The sequence below is a fragment of the Panthera pardus genome, unplaced genomic scaffold (assembly GCF_024362965.1).
Source record: "Panthera pardus isolate Hobbes unplaced genomic scaffold, ASM2436296v1 HiC_scaffold_10, whole genome shotgun sequence".
In the NCBI taxonomy this organism is placed as follows: domain Eukaryota; kingdom Metazoa; phylum Chordata; class Mammalia; order Carnivora; family Felidae; genus Panthera; species Panthera pardus.
In genome coordinates this window covers 82,219,012-82,244,028 of record NW_026526655.1, presented here as the reverse complement: position 1 = coordinate 82,244,028, position 25,017 = coordinate 82,219,012, and the positions used below count along the sequence as shown (strand labels likewise).

General features: G+C 34.7%; 1 protein-coding gene and 1 pseudogene across 4 annotated transcripts in view; one reads left to right on the top strand and one right to left on the bottom strand.

The window, feature by feature from the left end:
- The window catches only part of MBD5 (methyl-CpG binding domain protein 5), a 445,631-nt gene that overhangs the window by 136,856 nt on the left and 283,758 nt on the right, over positions 1-25,017 (top strand). The gene's annotated exons all lie outside the window — the stretch shown is intronic.
- LOC109270776 (40S ribosomal protein S24-like) lies at positions 15,042-17,073 on the bottom strand (annotated as a pseudogene).

Sequence of the window (25,017 nt, the reverse complement as noted above, 5' to 3'; positions counted from 1 at the left end):
TTTATATGTACATTAGCTGTTTGTGTAACCCAATAGTATAACATTATTTTGATATCAGAGATGGGTAGAAATGTGGGATAAGGATACACAAGAGTTAAGTCTTCACTTATGATTGGGAGTCAACCAATAGTGTTTAAAATTGATAAATGAAGCAATAAAAGTATAAGGATATCATCTAGACTCACACTTATAAGGTCAACTAATCTATGACAAAGGAGGCAAGAGTATACAATGGGGAAGAACCAGCCTCTTCAACAAATAATGCTGGGAAAACTGGACAGCCATATGCAAAAGAATGAAATTAAACCACTTTCTTATACCATGCCTACACAAAAATAAGCTCAAAAAGGATTAAAGACCTATGTGAGAGACCTAAAACCATAAAACTCCTAGAAGAAAACATAGGCAGTAATTTCTCTGACATCACCTATCTCCACATTTTTCTAAATGTGTCTCCTGAGGCAAGGGAAACAAAAGCAAAAATAAGCTATTTGGACTACACAAAAATGAAAAGCTTTTTGCCTAGCAGAGGAAACCATCAACAAAACAAAATAGCAACCTACTGGATGGAAGAATGTACTTGCAAATGATATATGTGATTTTTAAAAAGGCTGAGGACCTGAATAGACATTTTTCCAAAGACCTACTCATGGCCAACAGACACATGAAAAGATACTCGGGGCGCCTGGGTGGCTCAGTCAGTTAAGCGGCCGACTTCAGCTCAGGTCACGATCTCAGGTCCGTGAGTTCGAGCCCCGCGTCGGGCTCTGGGCTGACGGCTCAGAGCCTGGAGCCTGCTTCAGATTCTGTGTCTCCCTCTCTCTCTGACCCTCCCCCATTCATGCTATGTCTCTCTCTGTCTCAAAAATAAATAAAAAATGTTAAAAAAAATTTAAAAAAGAAAAGATACTCAACATCACTGTACAAAGAAATGCAAATCAAAACTACAATGAGATATCACCTCACACCAGTCACAATGGCTAGAATCAAAAAGACAAGACATAACAAGTGTTAGGATATGGAGAAAAAAGAACACGTGTGCACTGTTGGTGGGAATGTAAATTGGTGCAGCCAGTGTGGAAACAGTATGGAGGTTTCTCAAAAACTTAAAAATAAAATACCATATGACCCAGTAATTCCACTATTGGGAATTCATTTCCCAAAGAAAATGAAAACACGAATTTGAAAAGATATATGCATCCCTGTGTTTATTGCAGCATTTACGATACCCAAGATATGGAAGTAACCCAAGTGTCCATCAGTAGATGAATGGATAAAGAAAATGTGATATATATTAAGTATATGTAATGGAATATTACTCAGCCATAAAAAAAGAATGAGATCTTGCCATTATAGTGACATGGGTGGACATAGAGGTTATACTGCTAAGTGGAATAAGTTAGAGAAAGACAAATACCATGTAACTACACTGATAAGTAGAATTTAAGAAACAAAACAAAGGGAAAAAAGAGACAAAAAGCAGAGACTCTTAAATACAGAGAACTGGTGGTTGTTAGAGGGGAGGTAGGTGAGGGAATAGGTGAGATAGATAAAGGAATTGAAGAGATCACTTATCATGGTGAGCACTGAGTAATGTATAGAATTATGGAATCATTGTACACCTGAAACCAATATGACACTATACATTAATTATACTTCAATTAAAAAATAGACATGTAATAATATGTATGTTAAGCCTAGAGATAAAAGGACAGTTGCTTCTGGAGACATAGAGAGAGGGATGTGGCAGAAGAATGCAATTTTTCACTATAAAACTTTTAATATAATTTTATTTCATAAACTGCCTCCATATGTTACCTTGATAAAAATATCAATTTTAAAAATACTACATCTCACCTTTTTTGAAAGCAAGAGTTAACTGTATGTTGATTTGACACTTTGCAGAACTTATGATACACAAACATTTAAACACAACAACAAAAACACTTTAATAAATGTGCATTTTATCTAGGTTTTCTAATTTCTTGAAATACGATTATTTATAGTATGCCCTTATAATTCTTTTCATTTCTGTGTGGTTGGTAGTGATATCCCTCGTGTTCCTGATTTGACCTGAGATTTTCTTCTTTTTTTTAATATGGGCATTTACAGCGATAAGATTCCCTCTAAGCACTACTTTAATTGAATCCCATTAATTTGGGTATATTTTGTCTCCATTTTTATTTATTTAAAATCTTTTCTAAGTTCTCTTGTATTATTTTGTTTGACTCATTGATTATTTAGGACTGTGTCATTGAATTTCCACAAATCCATGAATTTCAATGTGCACTTGAGAAGAATGATATTCTACTGTTGGGTCCAGTTGATTTTTAGTACTGTTTCACTCTTCTGTTTCCCTGTTGACCTTCTGCCTAGTTATCCTGTCCATTATTGAAAATGGATTAGTGAAGCCCCCAACTATTATTGTTTAATTGTCTATTTTTCCCTTCAGTTCTGTGACTTTTTGCTTCAAGGATATTGGGGCTTTTTTGTTAGATGCATATATGTTTACAATAGTTATTTATCTTTCTGATGAGTTGATCCTTTTATTTATAAAAGTATTATAAAATGTTCTTTGCCTCTAGGAAAAGTTTTTTCCTTACAGTTTCTTTTCTCTGATGTTAGTTTAAACATTCCAGCTTTCTTTTGATTACTGCTTATATGACATATTTTTTCATACTTTCATTTTTAATCAAGTTCTGTCTTTGAAGCTAAGGTGTGTATCTTATAGACAGTATACAGTTGGAACATTTTTTTTTATCCATTCCACCAATCTCTGACTTTTGATTGGAGTGTGTATTACATTTACATATAATGTAATTACTGATAAAGTAAGAATTACATCTGCCATTTTCCTGTTTGCTGTGTTTCTAATGTCTTCCCCCATTTTTCCCATTCCTTCATTGTTGCCTTCTGTATCTGACACATTTTTTAATATACTATTTTAATTTCCTTGTTGGTTTTTTTTTTTTTACTATGTTTTAGAATTGTTTTGTTAATGGTTGCCCTGGTGATTGTTAACAATCTAGTTTAGATTAATACCAACTTAATTTCATCAGAAAAACTTTGCTCCAGTATAGTTCTGTTTACTTCCCTTTACTTTGTGCTATTATTGTCATATAAATTACATTTTTATACATGGTAAACCCATCAACACAGTTTTAAAATTGTGTAGCTGTCTTTTAAATCATGTAGGAGAAGGCAAGAGTTACAATGAAACATAATATCTCTACTGTGTTTTATATTTACCTATGTAGTTACTTTACCCCTGCTCTTGTTTCACTATGCAGAGCCCAACGTGGTGGGGAGGGAGGGGCTCAAACCCATGAACCACAAGATCATTACCTGAGCCAAAACCAAGAGTTGGACGCTTAACAGACTGAGCCACCCAGGTGCCACTCTTCCATTTTCCTTTTAATTTTTGTTTGTTGTTCAGCCTCTTGTTAGCCCCAAGGGTTAAACAGTTGCCACTGATTTCCGTCAACAGCACAATGCTTGGGGAGAAGATTGTTTGCACAGAAGTAGCTCTGAGTCATGAAATAAAATGCCCTGAAAATGGAATAATTTAATGAGGTGCCAGATAAGGCAAAATAGTGACAGTTTTCTGCAAGTGGACATTTCAGGGAATTCTAAACCTGTCCTAATCCTTATGTGCTAATAGGTTGGTAGTTTATACGGCTACCAGAGTTGTTAGGCTCTTGGTTTTCAAGGCTACTCTAGAACCTGAGAAGGAAATGAGATTAAGAGAAAAATGAGATAATCAAAGTTAATTTCCAAAGTTTTGAAAAAGACGATTTTGCCAGTTTCGCCAGTTTTGCATTGCTTTTGTACACAAGTTATTTTTGAAGGCCTTTACCATTCCAAATAATTGAGCTATGCTTTTTAAAAGACAAATACCATATGATTTCATTTATATGTGTAATCTAAAAAACAAAACAGATAAACAAACAAAAAGCAGAATCAGATCTATAAATACAGAGAACAAACTGATGGTTGCCAGAAGGGAGGGGGTGGGGGGAAAAGGAAATGGGTGAAGGAGAGTGGGAAATACAGGCTTCCCATTATGGAATAGGTCATTGGAATAAACAGTACCTTAGATATTGATACATGGAGCTATCTCAGTTTGTTGTTGTTGTTGTTTGGTATTCCACAGATGCATAGTTCATTATTTGAACATTTTTTTTGGTAACAAATATTTGGTTTGATCTACTGTTTTGTTATTTCTAACAAAGATGGGATGAACATTATTGCATGGGTATCTTTTTGACTGTGTGTCAGATAAATTCCTACCTATGAAATGTAAAGTGTGTTTTTAAATTTTGATGGATGTTGCAAAATTGCCTCTGCAATGACATTTCATCAGTTTATACTTCTGTTTATGGTAAAAAGAGAATGTGGTTTCTCCTTACTCTTGCCACATCGTATTATCAAGTATATTTTGCCAATTTCAAAGATGAAAAATATCTCTTTATTTTAATTTTCTTCTTTCCTAATACCTTTGCATCTATTTGTAAATATTCTTCCTTCACTTACCACACACACCACACCTGAGTGCTTCTTTTCATATCCTTCACTCATTTTTTTAATTGAGTTTTGATTTGTAATGGCTCTTTGTGAGTTAGGGTAATTAGACTTTTGGTCTGTTTTATATATCACAAATATTCTTTCCTCTAGCTGATTATTTGTTATTTGGCATAGCTTATAGTATTTTTTTCTTTGTTAATTTTTTTTTAAGAAGTCAGATTTTCCAGTCTTCTTCCTGTCTTTATGTCTTGCTTAGAAGGGCATTTGCTTCTTCTCAGTTTATAAAAATTCATCTCTTATTTCTTCCAGGAACTTACTGTTCCATTTATATATTTATTTATTTGGCTGGTTTGTTTTCATGAGTGCTAACCAGTTGTCTCTGTATCATTCCCCTCTGATATAAAATGCCACTCTTGTTAGGTACTAAATTCCTTTATGTAGGGAGAATATTTCTGGACTCTTTATTCTTTTCCATTGATTTCTGTGCCAATTTGTCCCTTCTCTTGTGCCAAAATTTTAATGTGTATTTTTCCATACGACCTTTAGAATCAGCTTGTCTTGTTCTGTTTCCCTGTTGAGGAAAAATTTCTGTTGTTACTTTTGTTGAGATTACATTAAAACAGCAATCTCGATTTTTGTATAAATGTCAGAATCATGTGGAAAGGTTGTTAAAATATAGTGTGCTGAGTTTCTGATGCACTAAGTCTGAGTTGGAACTTTAGAATTCGCATATCTAAACAATTCAAATGGTGATGGTGCTGCACATCAGGGGCACCCTGCTTTTGGAACGACTCCAGTAAATATGTACTAATATTGAGACATCCATCCAGTATTCATTCTGATGACAAGGTATGCCATTCCATTTATGTTCTGTTTTCTCAGAGTTTCAATGTTTTCTTTATATTGATAATACTTGTGTTTTAAATTCATTCCTATGCATTGTAATACAGTCTAGTTTATAATTATTACTTAGTATCAGAGACACAACCCCCTTATTTTGCAATTTGTGAATCACTATTTTAAATATTTATGGTTAGCAAGCCTTGTTCAACTTATTGCAATGGAAGTAGGTGTTAATATTAAGTTACCCTCTGGGAAATTGGAACAAATGTTGGGGAAAGCAAGGAAGGTGAGCTTTGATAAGCAGATGTTACTTAAATTTTTCCACTCATGGCTTTAAAACGTTTCCTTCATGTTTCCTTCATTCTACTGCTGGAAAAATTAGTTGGCATAATCAGCTCTTCTAAAGTATAGTAAAACCTCTGAAAAGTGTAGGCCTCACTCAACACATAAGGTGAATTACTAATATTTCGATGTGTTTCATTTATATAGCTAGAGTTTGGGTTGTATATGTAAATTTAGAGGCCAAAGGACATTCCCAGGAAGGATGAAAGTCTTTGTAAATTTCAAAGGCAAAGGATGAAGGAATAGATGAAGACTAACAAAAAAGATACTCTTACAGAATGTAAGTGTCTTTCAGGACCATCGCAGTATTCTACTATGTCTTATTGCCTAGACTGAAGATATCTGAAGATTATTTTTAAGATCTGCAAGATAAGTTCAGTCGAAATGTTCCTGCAAGATAGTATAATCCAAATTAGTATTTCCCACTCAGCCTAGTATTTTTTCCCTTCTCCTTCTATTGGTAAAACAAAACAAAACAAAACAAAACAAATCAAAACAAAACAAAAAACATGTTCTCCATCCTGTTCTTCAGTAATAGGAACATATTTTAGGGTATATGAGGATTTTCTTACTTACTGTAGTAGGCAGAATACTATCTCCATAGAGATGTTCATATTCTAATCTCCAGAACCTATGATATGTTACCTTAGGAGGCAAAGGGGAATTAAGGTTGCAGATGGAGTTAAAGTTGCTAATCAGCTAACCTTGAAAGAGGGCAATTATCCTGGATTATCCAGGTGGGCCTCCTATAAACACGAGAGTTCTTAAACATGGAAGAGGCGGGCAAGAGAGGCGGTAAGAACGATTTCATGTGAGAAGGACTCTTCCTGCTCTTGTGGGCTTTGAAAATGGAGGAAAGGAACCACAATCCAAGAAATATTGGCTGCCTCTAGAAACTGGAAAAGGCATGGTAGCTGATTCTCCCTAAGAACCCACAGAAAGGAATACAGCTATGTTCAGCCTTCACCCAGTGAGACCTATACAAGGTCATTGACTAGAACAACAAGGTAGTAAAAAGCATTGTTTAAAATCATAAGTTTGTGGTAATTTGTCTTGGTAGCAAATAGGAAATTAATGCAATTATTAAACTATTAGGACAGAGCACTCAAATCCTGATGCTTTGTTGTGTTAGTAAACATTAACAGGCAGGTAAAATGCTTAATATGCTACAAGCTTCTTTTCTTTTTTTTCTTAAATTTTTAGAGTTTGTTCATACATCAAAAGGTTAACATTTTTTTCAATTAACATCAAAATTTTTGGAAGTCTTATATCTCAGAGTTCATTTAGGGGAATACTTATCTGGAAATCTGGTCTATCTGCAAAATGACTAAGGACCTCATTGGTATATCAGCCTGGAAAACAGCTGAGTCAGAATTAAGATTGAGAGCTTTGGAGTTGGACTCTTAGAGACCTAAAACCTCTGCTGGGACTGGCTGTGTGACATTGGATACGTTATTTAACCTCTTTATGCCTCTTTTTTCTTCTAATATAACTTAAATCATAAGGTTATGGTGACGATTACCTGAGATATGTATAGTGCTTAGCATGGTTCTGGCCCACAGGCAGAAAAATTATAAAGTGAAGACACAGAATTTCAAAAAACAACAACAACAAAAAATCATTGTGGTGCCTTTCATCATAAAAGGAAAAAATTTAAACAACTCAAGAGTTCCCAAAGGCATAAATATAAGCAATTGATATTCCTAATAGCATTCTTAAATTATCAAGTATAAGATTGTTTGGGTTTTTTAAATTCTTTTAAAGATCTTTAAAATATGTGAGTATTGGTGCTGAAGGTGGCAAGCCTTTTTATACCTGGAAAATTAATTTATGTGGAATTTAAATCGAGAGTGTCAAATGAGCAAAACATTTATCAAGTGTATTTCTATTATGTATTATGATTCAAACCTTAGCTCCTCCACTTTTTTTTTCATCTATACAGCCATGAACCACTTCACCTTTCGTCAGTTTCTCCTATAAAATTTAGGTAAATAGAATAGCTACCTGGTTGGGAGGATTAGAGACGGTGTATTTGAAGCCCCAACCATCTTGCATAGCACACGAGTGCTCAATAAGTGCTGGTTATTCTTGATTGTTACTTTGTGCTCTTGTAAACCTGCATTGGCTAAAAGCAGCGATGACCTAATTATGAGATACTATGAGTCCTTCTCTTCCTTTATTTTAGTTTCTAATCCACCTGATACTTCTACTGAACTTCTTAAAATTCTCTCCTTTCTCCTTTTCTGGTGTTCTTCCTACCCTTTGGTTATTTTTTGTTTCCCAGACTTTTTTGCTTACCCTTCCTCCTTTGCCCAATCCTTAGACATTGGTGTTTCCCAATGTCTATAGATTTTTAAAATTTTCTTTCTCCTCTGCACGTTGTTTCTGAGTGTCATACGCTTCTTGCACCAGCTGAAAGCTTTTCCCTGAGCACCAATTGTAAGTCTCAGAGACCTCTTCTAATTGAGCATTATCCAAAAGTGAACACAGTCATCTTCTACATACTTTTTTTCCCACTCTGTTACCCATGTTGGCAATACTGTTCATTCGTTTGTTCAGTCGTTAATTATTTAGACATTTATTGAATGCCTACTATGTTCTAAGCCCTGAGGGTACAGTAGTGAAGTAAACAAATGAACAAATCTTTACACCTCAGGGACCGTATTTGTAGTGGATGAGACAAAGCAAATAAATGCATTGTGTATCTGATATAAATTCTGTGGGGCAAAATAAAGCAGGAAAGAAAACTAAGGAGGACCAAGATGTGGATAAATGTTACAGTTCTGAGTGGAATGCTTAGGAAGTCATCATTAAAAGGTATCATTTGAGCAAAGACCTGAAAAGGTGAGGGAGCAAGTTATGTGGATATTTGGGGGAAGATTCCTCTAGGATGAGGAAGCAGCAGCTGCACATGGTGTGTGTGTCTGGCATTTTGGGGAAACGATGAGGTAGCCATCATGCCTGGCTTGTGGGAGAGAGCAGTAAGAGAAGGGTCAAAGAGTTTATAGGGACCATGATTGTCCTGTCTACCCATTTTGTTAAAAATTGGTAACAATCCTTCAGTACTTACTGTGTCATTTTCCTTTTTTTTCTTCCTCTTACCTCTAGTAAGTCACCAAGTTTTATTGATTCCAACTCCTATATTACTGTCCTGTCTGTCCTCTTCATCCTCCCTGCCTTTGCCTCAGTTCAGGCCTTTCTCATTGGTCACCCTACTGATTGGCTGCTAACTGCACACTTCATATTCAGCACCCATTCAAGAGCTTTTTTTTTTTTAACAACTTCTAGTTTTAAGCCCAGCACTAGGTATTGTGAATATAAGGCCATCAAGCTTGCCCTTAAAAAATTCATGGTAACTGGAGAGAATCATACAGGCAGTTAGTAACATGACAGTGAAATAACTGCTTTGAGAAGGGAGTACAAGCAGTCTTAGTCACAGTAGATACGTAGCTCCAATTTATGAGGGTTAGTGCAAGCTTTTGAACAGAATTTACCTTCCTGTTAAGATCTAAAAGATAATTGGAGCAGTTAAATCCTCCTAGAGGTGATGGCATTTTCAGGGGTCATGTTAAATATGACAGGAAAATGTTGAGTGGAATCATTTCAAAACATACAATGTCTTATACAAGATCTTTGAGAAGAATAAGCAGAAAGAATTTGTAGGTTTTTTGTTGGAAGTTATGATTAGAGATACTCTTTTGTCTAAGCTTCTTCGTATTGGATTTCGAACCTCAGTCTACCATAATTTATTCTTCTTCATATCAGTTCTTTAAGAATTACAAAGGAACTGTTGCCCTCTCTTTCTCTCGTCTCTTAGCTTGCATGGCATTTTATTTGTACTTCTGTTGTTATGGTGATTCGTGTGTGATTTTATATCCCCAACTGCTTGTTCTCCTTCAAATGTTCAGATGCATCTAAAACCTGTCTTGAGCACAGTAGGGTTTCAAAATGTTATTGTATTGATTTAAGAGAGAAGACCTGGTTATCTTCTTTAATGTTAGTTTAATGGAGGAACTATGATGTTATAATGCTAACAATATGGAAGTCTAAATAACAAACAAATCCAATTATATATGCAGAGATACCTACATTAGAGTTAATAGGGGCACCTGGGTGGCTCAGTCAGTTAAGCATCTGACTTCGGCTCAGGTCATGATCTCATGGCGAGTTTGAGCCCCACGTTGAGCTCTGTGCTGACAGCTAAGAGCCTGGATCCTGTTTGCGATTCTGTGTCTCCCTCTTTCTCTGCCCCTCCCTCGCTTGTGCTCTCTCTCAAAAAAAAAAAAAAAAAAAAAAAAAAAAATTAAACAAAAAGAATTAATAAATCATTTACAGCTTCAAGAGCTAGGTTTTATTAACAAAACAAGAAATGCTTTAGATAGGTAAGCATTTGTTATTTCCTCAGAGATAGACTTGAGTCATACTATTTAAATCTCAGTATTAACCTAGTAGTATCCTTTTATTCCCATACTCTATTTGGAGAAGTAAGCAATATCATTTCTAATCTCTATCCTTGAAGCAAGAAAGAGGGAGGAAAGAATGGAAGGTAGATAAGCAGGTGAGCAGAGAAGAGAATTTAAAACGTGTATCATGTGTAATTTTGTCTCTTCACAAGATCCTACAGTGGAAGGCTTGGAAGCAGAGGACCTGGAGAGGTTCTTAGTAAACCACAGAGCACCAAGCCTACTCAGAAAACCAAAGTATGGTCTCATCAGAATACCGTGCGAATAGGACTGAGCTGGAGTGAGGTTAAACTTTCTTTTCACTTTTCCCCACTGTGTCAGTACTTTCATAAGCATGTGAATCTAAATATTGACAGACACACTTGACAACCTTACCTTTTAGCCAAGTTGAGGTGTGTCTCAGCATTCTTCACAGTAATGAATAATTTGTTATGTCATAAGATCCAAAAGCATTTATAGACTAAAGGCCAAGCTTGTAAACCTTATATTGTACCCTATTTTTGTGCTATGTTAAATGAATACACTCTCCTTTTTCCCAGGTGGGAATTGTGGTTTGATTTCTAATTAATATTTAGTTGAAAGGATATGTTCAAATTGCATTTTACAGGTGTTATTTTGGAAAGTTTGACTTTTTCACGATTTCTTCCTTCCATTTTTCGTATATAATATGTAATATATCTTCCAATTTCCATAATATATAGTATGATCAAAATTAGGTATTATATTACTGTAGTTTATTGAGTGCATTTGATCTGATTTGAATTAAAATCTGTTAGGAAATGAATGTTAGAATGTAGAAACATCCATGTAGATGTTCTTGGTCATTGCACTAGTTCTCCCTTAGAATTTTGGCATTACTCCATTAAATAGGAAATTACTGAAACCCTCACCCCCAGCCGATTCTTTATTTTGGTAATTTACTGTTTTAGAATTGGGTATACATTTCTGTCTTCAAAAGGAACTAATAAATAGAACTAGATTCCTAGGGCATCATTCCCAGAGATCACATTATCCTAGTCACCTGGAAAAGAGGCCTTATCTGATTTTAGATTATTGTTGACAGCTATATCACTGGAAATGAAAGAAACCCCTAGAAAAGAGAATTCCAGAGGGAATTTACACCTTATAACATTGCTGAGCCTCCCATGCAGTTTCTATTTTGGTGATGATATTTTGAAAAAAGTCTTACGTGTTACGTTGCTGTGCCATCATGATGATATGTAAAACATTCATTTCCTACAACTCTTTCTTAAACTATATCCAAATCATAATTTTTCTTTGTCTCAATTTCCTCACATATACCCACTTTAATACGTGGCACTGGTATTTATAAGCTACCTCAATCACTTTGTAATAAACAGAGACAGATAAATAAGTAATCATTTTACAATATGATAAGTCTTCCTTTCAACACAACTGTAAGCCATTATCAGAGATAAAACAGAGCAGTGCGGAAAGATGGAGTAAAGCACTAGACAGGTTCAGGTTCTAGCTCTGCAGTTTTCCAATCAACAGCCAGAGCTTTGACCTCTCTTACTCTCTCAGTTCTCTCATCTACTAAATGAGGATGATAACACCTATACCCTAAGATTTTGGTGGTGATTAAATCACCTTTTATTTGGGAAAGTATGTGACATAAACCAGAAACTTAGTTAAATGTTAATTGGATCCAGGTCAGATTTTCACTAGTTGAGAAAAGAAATTTTATTTTGTCCTTTTGAAACCTGTAATCCCTGTGGTCAAATTGTTATAGATTTTCCCCGTCACTAGGAATATGAGTCTAGGTATTGTGGATTCAGAGCATCTGATTTGTGAAGGCATAACAAATGCTGTCTTTGTACTGTGCTAATGCTGTATTCCTCTGGAGAGGGAGGCTTATTCCTTGAGCCTCCATGTTGCCTCTATGCCAGTAGACACCATCCATGGCAAAAGGAGGACATTCTCCCAGCCTCCAAAGCAGGAACAAAACACATTTTGTTACAAAAGCTGTGCTAGATATTGGATTAATTTATTGTGGTTTCCCCACTCCCCCCAAAAGCTATTTTATTCTTAACATAAGCAGTTGTCTGTTTTTAAGAATGCAAGTATATTCACTATATTCTTTATTGAAAATGGGTCTTTTTCCTACCCTATGACCCAGCAGTAGCACTGCTAGGAATTTACCCAAGGGATACAGGAGTACTGATGCATAGGGGCACTTGTACCCCAATGTTTATAGCAGCACTCTCAACAATAGCCAAATTATGGAAAGAGCCTACATGTCCATCAAGTGGTGAATGGATAAAGAAATTGTGGTTTATATACACAATGGAGTACTACGTGGCAATGAGAAAGAATGAAATATGGCCCTTTGTAGCCACGGGGATGGAACTGGAGAGTGTGATGCTAAGTGAAATAAGCCATACAAAGACAGATACCATATGTTTTCACTCTTATGTGGATCCTGAGAAACTTAACAGAAACCCATGGGGGAGGGGAAGGAAAAAAAAAAGAGGTTAGAGTGGGAGAGAGCCAAAGCATAAGAGATTCTTAAAAACTGAGAACAAACTGAGGGTTGATGGGGGGTGGGAGGGAGGGGAGGGTGGGGGATGGGTATTGAGGAGGGCACCTTATGGAAACCAATTTGACAATAAATTTCATATATTGAAAAAAAAAAGAAAGAAAATGGGCCTTTTTGTCACGTGGATCTAGACTAGTTTGTGATCTTCTCCCTGTCAGTCTTTATTCTGAGCCAAATTTTTGAAGACTATAATTTTCTTCAACCTATTCCATGTCCACACAAAAACTTCTGTACCCAGAGGACTTGTTAATGAAGTAGTGTGACACTGTTGCTTAAAACTTTGTATAGATTGATGGAGAGCCATAGAAATGCTTTTCTCATATTATTTACACGTAGTTTTGGGAAGAAGTGAAAAACAAAAACAGGAGAAGGGAAAGAGTTGGATTAGAATGCTGGGTAATTTTTTAAAAGATTTGTGTTCATTTCCCCTCTTTTCCACGATTTGCTTGATTTTAGAAGGTATGACTTTCAGAAAATAGCTCTATCTTTGAGACTGATGAATTGTAAATTTTAAAAATTAGAATATTTCAGATATATTTCATATTAATGAAACTGATAAGAATAGTCTAAGTCATAGTTCTTAATATATACCCATAATACAAACATCTTTTCTTGACTATTTTCTTAAGAAAATGAATTAAAAGTAGAGATACACAGATTTGAAATATGTTCATATTGGGAGGTGGTGCAATGCTAATAATACTTCCCACAAATATTATTTATGTGAAAATGTGTTGTGGAACTCAAGTAAAAAGCTCTACAAATTGAAAAAAAAACCTGTTAATAATTATTCAAAATTATTTGTGTAAAAGAAATCTAAGAAGAAATGATGAGACTTGGATCCTAGCCCTTTTATCACTATGACCTTAGGCAAGTCAACCTTTTAGCTCTGTTTCCTCTTCTTGAAAATGAAGGCAAAGTCTGGGGGATTGCTAAGGTTCCTTCCAGCTGTAAATATCTATTATTGTTATTACAATTTGATAGGATAAGAAATTAGGCATGCTGTACATAAAATAATTGTTTTACTCAAGAGTTATTAATAGTATAGAATTTTATATTGCAAATTGATCTATTTAGACATATAAAAATTTGAGAGGTACCTGGGTGGCTTAGTCGGTTAAGTGTCGACTTTGGCTTAGGTCATGATCTCACAGTTTGTGAGTTCGAGCCCTGTGTCCGGCTCTGTGCTTCCTAAATGTTTACTACTTTATGCACTATATTTCTTTACCAGACTTACTCTTTCTGAGACAGAAAATATTCTCCTTAGGTGACTCTCTTCCTCTTCTTATTTCCTGTTAGCTCTCTCCCCCGCCCACCCCAAGCACCTTCCCTATGTGTACACACTGAAAGTAAGTCTGACAACCACACAACCCACAAATTGCAGAGATGCCCTGACAAATTCCAGGCACTACTCTCTGCAGTAGAAATAGGCCAATGCTTGGCAACTATCTAGTGAAAATATAATTCAGAGGAAATAAATGCATGCATAATGGTCCCAAATAGTATGTATGGTTTATAGCCTGCACAGTTTAGGGGGGAAATGTCATTTTTTCACTTTCACACACACACACACACACACACACGCACGCACACACACTTGTTTTCCACCTTTTTTTCCTCTATTCTCTGCAAAAAAATAATCGCAACTACAAATCCATTTTACAGCTATAAATATTAGTCTTGGGGACAGATATATAGTTTACATACACTTAGCTTTTTCACTATGTTTAGCTTTTAAAAGATCATTACTCTTGAATAAACCCACCTTAGTGGGAAGTATGTGACCAAAGATGCCCTTATCTGGCCCACAGGACTCAACACTTAGCCATCTAGTCTGTTGTAGCTATCTAGTGGCTGCAAGCACTAATCCAGCTTGCAGAGTCAAGATCCAGAAATAAGAATCCATCAGCTTGGCATCCCATTGACCAAAGGAGCTCTGGAATTATGGTGAAGCTGGGACCTAGACCTGAACCCTTCTAGTTGGCACCTATCACCTGACCTTGAGAAACATAAATGCCATGCATGTACACTCTAAGAACAGATTGTAAGATTCAAGTCAGACAAATACTGAGAGGAACCAAGAAAGGCTTTAAAGATGAGAAAGAATTCAAAATTGAGTACAAAAAAATTGTACTTGGGTTGAGTTTAATCCATAGTTCATTTTTTTTTTGTAACATGTGCCTTCAAGTTGCAATAGGAATATACACATTTTACTTAGATGATGATTCATATCTTTTGTTCTGATGGGTGTTTGTCCTTGCTCTGGTTTGGAACATTATGGGGATCTATAAGGAGGATTTCTTTAAAAAAAAAAAATGTAGTTTATTTATTCTCTCATGAAAAAAAACTGCACAATCACCACAGTTAAAGTCACCGTACACTCTTTACTCATGTTGTCCAATTTCCAGCTCACTTGTTGCTGGCACCAGTATTGGCTTTCAATCCCCTTGACCTTTTTCATTCTGTTCTTGCGTTCCTTTTGCTGTTTTCTTGACATCTTTGTCTTCTCACACAGGCCATGTCTTGCAAGTCTATGTTTGGGTTCATTTTTCTTTGCATAATCTAAGAAATCATAAATCATGCCAAAGCCAGTTGTCTTGCCACCACCAAAATGGGTTCTGAATCCAAATACAAAGATGACCTCTGGTGTGGTCTTAAATTTTCGCTAGCTTTTCCCAAAATGTTGTCTTAGGTATGGCTGCCTTTCTAGGGTGAAGAACATCACTGACCACTTGTTTTTGCTGAAGTAGTTGTTTGGTCATGAACTTCCTGGTCCATATAGTTACTGTGTCGTTCATGATGGCAGCCGAGCTTTAAGCAGCTGGGAAGGAAGAGATTATTTCCTGAAAAAGTTAAATCACAGGCTGATATTATTCCTTGAGCTTATATATGTTTCCTAGTGTATAGTCCCATGCTCTTGCTTTGTTAGCATTTTATAAGAAGTTATACACTCTCAGTAGTAATACTTAAATATTATTAGCATACCTTATACTTACAGGTAAAACTGGTTTACCAAAATTTTACCAACATTCAGAGCTAAATTTACTTTGTCAGAATGATCACTGTGGTGTTTGGGGAGGTGTCTAATAGATTTGTTGTTGTAATAGTTATTGTGGTACTGTTTTCATACACCCTTGTAGCCCCTTACCATTTTGTGCACATCAGCCTTCCAAAGGCCAGCACCTCCATCTAAGCCATAGGACTGCCTCTGACCTGCTAGAAACCACTGGGATTAGACTGTAAACAATGACTAACAGGTTTCAGCTTCCTTGGCCCTGGCTTAGACAATCCTGAGACCTGTATCTTATACCATTTGCCAGTTTCCCCCAGAAGATGAAGTTTCAGTTGGCTTCTGTGATAGCTAGCCTAATAGTGTACCCTATATTAGCTGCTTGCCCTTCTCTTATCACCTTCCCCATTTCCCTGCCATTTCTTCTGAACCTCCCAAATGAAAAAAAAAAATGTATACTCAGTTTTATTCTCAGAGACTGCTTCCTTAGAAACCCCACTAAGACAACTACCTAATAAACCCAAAGATAAGAATCCTTCCCATTTAGGCTGGTATTATTTATTTTATACTGTTAATGATACGTTGTTTAGAGTAAATGGGCAGTTATAAAGATGATCTATTTGAATTTGAGACTGAAAATATATAGTATGATAGATTCCTTTTAATTTTTTTGTGACTCCAAGTGGATAAAGTTATTTACTAGCCATCAAATACGAGTAAAACTTAACAAAGTTTTGTGAGTTAAAGGATCTCACACAGTCACCCTTACATTGAGACTCTACACATAATTTTAAAATACTGAAGTCAATATATATAGTAAAGTTTAAAAATGGAAGTAAGGAAAAAATGCTTTTTAACCAAAAAAATTGAATATAATTCTAACAAAAAATTCTGTGAGATCTACAGTTGAAACTAAAACAAATCTTAATACCCTTAAAATGCTTAAATATAAATATTTAGGGATGCCTAAAATGCTAAAGAATTTAAAATAGCAAAGTAATAAGATTCTAGGATATTGAATAGTAGTTTTTGGAGCATTTGATATACCAAATAAATAAAATACTTGACAGTCACCTTGATACTAAAAGTAAAATGTAACAAAAAGCTCTAATGAAAATATTACAAATAATCTGAAAGTACTAAGAACATTAGATGGAAACCATTTTTGCACACCAACAACTGAATTTAAAGAGCAATCTTTCAAAGTAAGAAATGGTCACAGGAAGAACTCACAGAAGTCTCAAGGATAAACGGAAGTACTAGGTGTAGTCTGAAGAAGATGGGGAGTCAGGCAGTAGTTGAACTTAATCTCCATGGAACAAATACACCCATTCTCTTGATCTGTGGGAAAGGTGCCAGACAAGAGCCTGGTCACTGTTGATAATTCAGACTTGGGAGCCCAGGTCAATACAAGTTGGCCTTGGGCCTGTTTGCAAACTGTCTTTAAAAAGACACTTCCTCTGAAAGAAAAAGGAGAAACCAAGCTCATGTAAGGGACTCCAGACTTCCTGCTGCATTTCCCATTCCTTAAGTAGTGTTTTGTAGAAACTGATGATAGATACATAAATAAGGAAAGGAAAGGTAATTCAGGAGCATTAGCTGTGATGAAGAACCCATGATAGTAGTATTTAAACCTTTGAGGGTAGACAGTCTGTATCTCCACAAATCTAATCTAAGGCTGCTTTTCTTCAAGCCACCAGGATGCAAGATAAATTTGGTATATTTTTTCATCTTTTGCTGTTTGATTTCTATCACAAGTTGAGGAACTACCATGTGATTTTTCTCTCAATGGTTTGGTTTTTATAAGTGTTTATATGTTTTATGAATCAGACAACTCCAAAGACAATACAGTAACAAATGCCCTTGGGCCTGGTTGCGTAGGTTGAATGCTGGCTCTGCCACTTACTAGCTACTATAACCTAGAGCATGATACTTTACCTCTCTGTCTTGGTTTCCTTATTTGTTATGTGGGTGTAATAAGAGCATACAATTTCATAAGGTTGCTCTGAGGATTAAACCACTTAAATGTAAAATTCTTAAAATAGCACCTAGCATATATGAATACTCAATAAGTTTTTGTCCATGTATGAAAACAGCATATTGTAGATGAAATTAGAATTTATAAAATTGTTGAGATACGTTATTACTTTTATGTAATGATCATTATGAGGAAAGTGCATTCTTAATTACCAGACTACCGATTTCAAAAATGAATGTTTGAAACATGACCCATTTGTGAGGAAAGGACTGCAGTTTTGCTTGTTTTTCCATGTCGTATTTACAGTTGACCTTGGCATAACCCAGGTTTGAACTGTGTGGGTCCACTTACACACACGGTATTTTTCTGATAAACACAGTACTGTAAATGCATTTTCTCTTCTTGATGATTATCTTAATAACATTTTCTTTTCTCTAGCTTACTTTATTATAGGATACAGTATATCATATATTTAAAAATATGTTAATTGGCTATTTGTAAGGTATTAGTTTATGGTATTAGTAAGACTTCTGGTCAACAGTAGGGTATTGGGAAGTCAAGCATTATATGTGGATTTTTGACTGCATGTAGGTTTGGCATCCCTAATCTCCTTTGTGCAGGTGTCAACTACACCATGTTTCTAGTAAGGTGAGAGGAGAGTAAGTGGTCTGCCTACCATTGCTAATAGGCACTTTATGTTATTTCACACAATCCACAATAAGCTCTACTAAGTAGTTAGTAATAACTATTTCAGAAGAGGAAGTTAAAATTTCAGAAAAGACCAGTGACTTACCCAGGTAGTAGTCTGTCTGACTCCAAATACAAAGCTTCTGCAACTATCCCTGTTTCGTTAACAGAGGAGAGATTTGAAACATAACAACTGGTATGGCATAGGCACTAATTTGGGTGGATCTAAGGGTCTTATAGGCCCCCAGCTCTGCCAGGTCTTATCTCCTAAGGGGTTAGAATATGGATAAGTCTGCTTGGTGGAAGTGATGTCCCTATAGAAGAGTACATGGGGAGAGGAATAGAGAGTAGTGGCCATTTTCTAACAAGTATGGAAGCCTTTTACTATTTAGTGTGTTAACAACTGGTACAGCAACACTGTTCGTTCTGACCAAACATTAGATGTATCAAAATTAATTTTGATACATCTAATGTTATAATTATGTATATAAAAATTTAAATACTATGTTAATTTTTGGGTTTTTGTTGGTTTTTATAAGACACATTTTTAGGATCAGGCAAAAATGAGAATTTTTTCCTTGAAATTTCTGCTAAACTGTTATATAAATATATGGTCGTTTTTCACTGATTGATCAATAGACAGTTAAATAGATTGCCTTTATTTACAGTCAGCCATTTTTTAAAATTATGAACTTGCAATAATATGGTGGAGGAAGTTTTTACCTTACAGTACTTGGCCAAAAAATTTATTAAGCTATTGTAAATATCATAAAGGACTTTGTTGGTTTCCTTCTCTTCCAAATGTGAATTTGCTCTCATTTATAACCTTCCTCTTATTATATCTTTTTTATCAACATCCAAGAAGAATAAAACAGTGATGATTTTTTTTTACCTAATAATCTACACAGTATATGCTCAAATAAACACATAATCTCTTAAGAATCTGGGAGCAACAAAAATCACTTACAGTGTTTATTCCTCTTTCACCTTTTTTGTGTGGTAATAAAATTATTTGAACTGTAGGTTTTAGTCAATGAATACATTGTTTCTTGGTTTGTATTGCAATGTTTCATAGAACTAAATGAACTAAATATGTTAACTCTAGTGCTTTTAGTTTAAACCATGAGAAATTTCCAATCCTCAGTCATTTTTGAACAATAAAAAAATTTCACCTGGTTCAATCAAAAAGAGAGGCATCCCAACATATTGAGATAATTTTTTTTATTACTTTCTATATGAATCAACTGAATATTTCATTTTATTTTTGCTTCAATTGCTCTCTGTTGCAATGAACCCATCAATAGGTATTTTTAAATGTTATATATTTAACTTTTACTGAACATGAACCTACCATACTGTTTTACTTGCACACACTAATTTGCAATTCACTATAACAAGTTAAAATTCTATGTTATGTATATTTATCTAGGGGACATTTCATTGTATCTGTATCTACAATAGTATCTACAACTATATTTTCAGTGCTAAGGAATCATCAGAAAAAGTCACAACATTATAAAGGCCAGCAATATAAGGAACATTTAATATTTGATTAATTTTAAGTAGCATTTTAAGCTTAAAGAGAGAGATGCTATTAAGACTTAAATCACTCTTACAGAGCAAAAGGACCTATAATGTTTTGGTTCAAACATTTAAGTAGTTCTTTTTCTGCATAGTCATTTAGGTTCATTATAAACACGGAGAAGATGGAGCAAATCTCTGAAAATTCTTCACATTTTATATGTATAGTTATTTTTTCTGTTGCCTTTCAAAGATCTAAAATGATATTCCATTTATTTCTTGTGTATCTCAAAAAAGAAACTTGACAAGGCAATCCTTTAAACATGTAAACAAGAGTGACTCAAACTCTTTTTGGTTGCACTTGCTCATATTTAGATTTCATTTTTTGATTTCTCAGTTATCTTTCACTGAGTCAAAAATGACCCCATCATTATTTACTTCTGGAGGCAATTTGTGTAATCTAGACATCTTTTTCTGTTTATAGGGATTTTATTCTTGTGTCGTTGTGTTATTTTCTCTAATAAACCTCTTCATTATTGGCAGGTTGGCATAGTACCGAACTGATCTTGGTAGGATTTGAAATATTATGCTTTTTTGGTAAAGCTATTTCCAGATATCATAAAATCAGGCATACTACAGGCTCATAAAATTCCTCATGTAATATGGTTTCTTTTGCTATTATGAGTGCCTGCACTAAAAATCTGCAGAAAGTCAGAGCCTGATGTTTCCCCCAAACACTCACTGGTGACTTTGATACTCTAGTCACACTAACCTCCTTTTCAGACATCACTAAGGATGATACTCCTATTCTGTGCATTTATGTGCATTTTCCCTGCTTGTCATTTTTTTATTTTAATGCGTTGACATGTGAGGATTTCATCTCCTTGCACAGGGTTCTAACATCTCTCCCTGATATCTTTTTGTTTTTATTGGAAATCATGGTAGAATTTGATTTTCCCAAGATGCAACTACTTATGGCTTTTTTGTTCATTATCCTGGGTAAAGTCTCTTCCCTTAGGATAATACTGAAGGATTTGTTTCCATTAATGAAGACCCTTCATTTTGGAGGGTTGTTTTATTTTGTTTCATTAATAACTTGAAAAATCACTTTAGCTGAAGTATGCATTACATAAAAAAATTATGCCATAAATACTAGAAAGAGGGTATTTCCATATAATAGAACATTTAAAATGTCTTACAGCATAAATTTGATGTTTTCTGTAAGCAGTTTATATGCTGATTTTTTAAAAAAATATTTTTAATGTTATTTATCTTTGAGAGAGAGAGAGACAGCACGAGCAGGGGATGGGCAGAGAGAGGGGGAAACACAAAATCTTAAGCAGGCTCCAGGCTGTGAGCTGTCAGCACAGAGCCTGACACAGGGCTTGAACTCACAAACCGTGAGATCGTGACCTGAGCTGAAGTCAGTCACTTAACTGACTGAGCCATGCAGACACCCCATATGCTGATTTTAATAATCTATAGCTGCATTTTGAAGCTGCTTATTTTAAAAATCTTATGAAGACAGTTTTTAGTCTGTATGCACATACTTTAAAACTATATTAAAATTATTTACATGTTAATTTAAATATATCTTTCCTTTAGTTTTCTTTTAAATTAGTCTTAATTAACAAGTACTAATTAATAAGTCTATCATATTTTATTAGTTTTTAACTTACCTGATTTTCTTTTGTTTTTATACAGAGTTCATCCTTCTTTAAATATAATTTATTGTCAAATTGGCTACATACAACACCCAGTGTTGTATACACCCAGTGCTCATCTTTTTTTGAAAGAAACATTTATTTTAGTTTATTTGTTTATTTTGAGAGAGAGAAAAAGTGTGAGTGGGGGTGGGGCAGAGAAAGAGAGTCCCAAGCAGGATCCACACTGTCAGCACAGAGCTGGGCACAGATGCTTAACTGACTGAGCTACCCAAGCACCCCAGAGAACATCTTCTAAAAAGAGTTTCTGAGTTCTGATTCAGTATTTTCTAATCTCCTACAACACTCTAGTAGTTTATCTCATTCAGTACAGTGGAATCACTTGAGGCTTGTTATTATCTTTGTTACCACCATGTAAATAAAGCATTATGGTTTATATTTAGATCTGGATTTCTTTTTAGGTATTGAAGTAGATGTATGACAGCTTCATGAAATCTATCTTTATGATAGTGTTTTTCTTTAGGATTATAGTGTTTTATGTATCAAATGCCTCCAAATGTTATATCATAGCACCATTAAAAACTTGAAAGTGAAACTTCTTTAAGAACTCTTAATTTTTGTGAATGAAAGTAATAGCCTCTCTCTTTCTGTCTCTCTTTCTCACACACACAGAGTTACGGACCCATTTTCTGTTTCATCATCAAGAGAAACATCATTTTTGTGGGGGCTCAATTCTAGTTCTTTTGCAGTTTTTTATTTGGTGCTATGAATTTTATTTATTTTTTAATTAATTTATTTTAGTTTAAATCCAAGTTAGTTAACATATAATATAATAATGATTCCAGGAATAGAATTTAGTGATTCATCACTTACATATAACACCCAGTGCTCATCCTAACAAGGGCCCTCCTTAATGCCTATAGTCCATTTAGCCCATTCCCCCACCCGACACCCCACCAGCAACCCTCAGTTTGTTCTCTCTATTTAAGAGTCTCTGATGGTTTTTCTCCCTCTCTGTTTTTATCTTATTTTTGCTTCCCATGTGTTCATCTGTTTTGTATATTAAATTCCACATATGAGTGAAATCATATGATATTTGTCTTTCTCTGACTGACTTATTTCATTTAGCATAATAGACTCTAGTTCCATCCACATTGTTGCAAATGGCAAGATTACATTCTTTTTGATCGTGGTGGCACTTCCAAGGTTTTGTTTTATTCTTCATGTTGGCCCGCCATCAATTTATATTGTTTGTTTTAACAACAAATAACATATTTAGCTAAATATGTTAGGGGAACAAATTTCTGACTGATACAAGTAATGCCTGTGTCTATAATACTGCTTTAGAATTTAAAAATATTAACAATATCCTGTTAATATTTATGAATTTCTGTTGTCTGTCTCCAAAAGGGGGCAGTGCAACTTTGGTATTTGACTTAGGAATGCTTTTTTTTTTTTTTTTTTTTTTTTCAAAGCATTCTCTTGTTTGCTCATAAAATTTCTTGTGATTTTTAATCATAGATTCATAGAATCATGAAGTTGGAATCAAGGTTACCACGTTTCAGAAGGAATTTAAGCATACCCTCTGATGTTAAAATTCCCCCTTTGATATCCCCATCTCTTGTCCGTAATTCCATCTACCACCTTACCTCGTTTTATTGTGCTTCGCAGATACTACATTTTTTTACACTTTGAAGGTTGGTGGCCACCCTCCTTTGGGCAAGTCTTTTGGCGCCATTTTTCTAACAGTAGTCACTTTGTGTCTTTGTATCACATTTTGGTTATTCTTACAGTATTTCAAAGTTTTTCATTATTATTAATTTGTTATGGTGATTAGTGATTATGACTCTCTGAAAGCTCAGACGATAGCATTTTTTAGCAATAAAGTATTTTTTTAATTAAGGTATATACATTGTTTAGACATCATGCTATTGCACGCTGAATAGACTACAGTATAGTGTAAGCATAACATTTACATGCAGTGGGGAAGCAAAAAGTTCATTTGACATTTTATTGTAATATTTGTTTTATTGTGGTGATCTGGAACCAAACCCACAATATCTCAGAGGTGTATGCCTGTACACTTTTAGCATAATCCTGAACAAAGAAATCAACAGGAGTTATCACTGTTGCTTTTTTCTCTCTTCTTTTTTGTTTCCTCTGTAGAACTTTTTAGCATTAAAAATATTTTATTTCCAGCATTCTGGAAAGGTGGGCAACTGCTGTTAATGATGATAATGAGAAAAAGAGGAACATGAGGTTTTTAAAAAGAAAATGGAAGTGATGTCAGTGGTAGTGATTTCTAAAGACGCTGTGAAAAAAATAACAGGGATATATTGCTAGAAATGTCTCATAGAGACTACTGAGTCAGGAGTCAGAGAGGCAAAAGGCAGAACCTGAGAAGATATATTACATCAGTATCAGCCTAGTCATAAACTTTTAACATTACCAGCATTCAGAGCAAGGCAGAGAGCAAGGTCATTAGTGTATTTATTATTTCCAAAAGTAAAATAGCTTTATAAAATATAATAAATGTATATGGAATAGCTTTGTAATTTATTTCTGTAACACTGCCATAGAGGAAATCCTTGAAAATTTCTGGTGCATGAAAGAATAAGTGGAATGATTTTTTAAAATGTTTTTGTTTTATTGAATATAAACCTATTAACATAGACCTTCATATTTACATTATTTTAATCACCAAACCCCATTTGTTTTTCTCTAGAACATACTTATTTTCTCAACCTTAAGTTGAGAGATCCATAGTGGTTTTCAAGTACCTTATTTTTGAAGTTGGGAGAAACTACATAGAATTAGAGTAATAAATGGGCTGCTAACCCATTTTCTAGGTCCCAGCCCTATTAGTTCATTAATTGTCTATCAACCAACCCAATAGGATAACCAGCATAATGAATTTGTTATTGCCAGAATATTTATATGCATGTTCTTGGTACTATATTTGCCAAAATGTTGTACTTAATTCTTTCTATCCAAAAAGGTCAGCTCTTAAAGTGTTTGGCATGTTAGTGTACTCAAAAAATCACTAACTGGTATTTCCCAAATAATGGATGTTATTAAGGTGGTCTGTCAGAACCAAATTGATAATTTATTCCAGTGGGAGAGATACCTTGTCTAGGTCAGATGGACAATTTTAGAGAATGCTGTTGGGGCAAAAAAAAAAAAAAAAAAAAAAAAAAAAAAAAAAAAGGAAGAAACAAAGATTGTTTCTTTTCTTTCTCTAATGAAAAAGAAATGCTACTTACTCTTATACCTTGGATAGCCTGGTTATTATCAACTTTTATAGAAAGAACTTCAGTTATGTTGGACTCTAAATATAGTTTCTTAACTGAAGCCAGGTCATCTGGGCAAGTTGCAAAAGGGCTAAAGGCAAGGCCTAATTTAATGGACAGGATTTCAAATTACCT